The sequence below is a fragment of the Pteropus alecto genome, unplaced genomic scaffold, assembly GCF_000325575.1.
Source record: "Pteropus alecto unplaced genomic scaffold, ASM32557v1 scaffold593, whole genome shotgun sequence".
NCBI lineage: Eukaryota > Metazoa > Chordata > Mammalia > Chiroptera > Pteropodidae > Pteropus > Pteropus alecto.
In genome coordinates, this window is record NW_006434824.1 from 194,767 (window position 1) to 195,930 (window position 1,164).

Below are 1,164 nucleotides of genomic sequence, written 5' to 3' on the forward strand. Positions count from 1 at the left end.
CTCCCTCTGGCCCTGACTCATAGCTGCACAAGCATTGGACTTTAAGATTATCTGATTAGTATCTTCTTTCATTCTAGTCTGGGTCAACATGAGTCCATCTGTCCATCCTCCCTTGTAGTCCCTCAGAGCTACCCTTATTTTGTAAACTATTTCCGTGGAAGGGTTATTCGGGTTGTAGCATACATAAGGTTGTTTACTTCTGGGATCGCATGTTGAACATCTGGTTATAGTACAGATCCCTTTCTGAGTTCCCTGACATTCATAGTAGCTATAGAAAATTAAGGTAGTCTTACCTCCTTAGGTGACGTGAGTGCATAGCTGGCAGTGCTCTGCCCTAATTTCCTTCCCTCTCCAGTGTCCAATTATAAGGAGTCCCATGATGAAATTCCTCAGGCTTCGGCCATGTGTGGACCAGCCAGATTCTGGTTGTGGCTGGAGCAGGACATGTCATCTTTCTTCTTACGAGAGTTGGTGGAATCCATCTTCCCTGTTCATGATGGAGTTTCTGCAGAAGACGGCAGTTGATCCTCAAGCTTCTGCCGTGTGTAGGCTGGCCAGCTTCCAGGGGTGGCCAGAGCAGGGCCGACGACCTCTGGTGGAATTCTGCTGCCTCCAGAGCACGACTTGGAGCGATTGATCAGAAAGAGGCTCTGCAGTCCAAGACTCCCGACTTTTCAGAGGTGCTGCCCTCTTTACCTGGGTGTCATGGATCTACGGAGTGATACCTGCAACTTTAAGAGCCTTATGAGTTGCTAATATAACAGTGTGAGTGCCTGTTTAGCTCGACTGGAGCAGCTTCTTTTTCCAGTCTTCAACCCATGCTTCATCTCCTGGCTGAAAGGGGTGGACTCAATTCCCTAAAGTGATAGGGGCCCTTTCTAAAGTTTCCTGAGTGATGTGGCGAAGAATCTTCCCTAAGGCCTGAAGGTGTTGGGATATTTCTAGGTTAGTCATTGATCTAGGGTTTCCTTTTAACTTCCCTGTCACTGGTGGGGGGCGGGGAACGTGGGTTCTCATAAAGGATTTTGCAGACCCCTCCTAAGATAGGATGACCCTAGAATCTCTTTAATTATTCTGCCTAATTCTTTTCTATGAGCTATGAACCCCCTTGCTATTATATGGATGTTGAGGGAATGGAGGCCTCTTCTATTTCTGCTTCCTGCT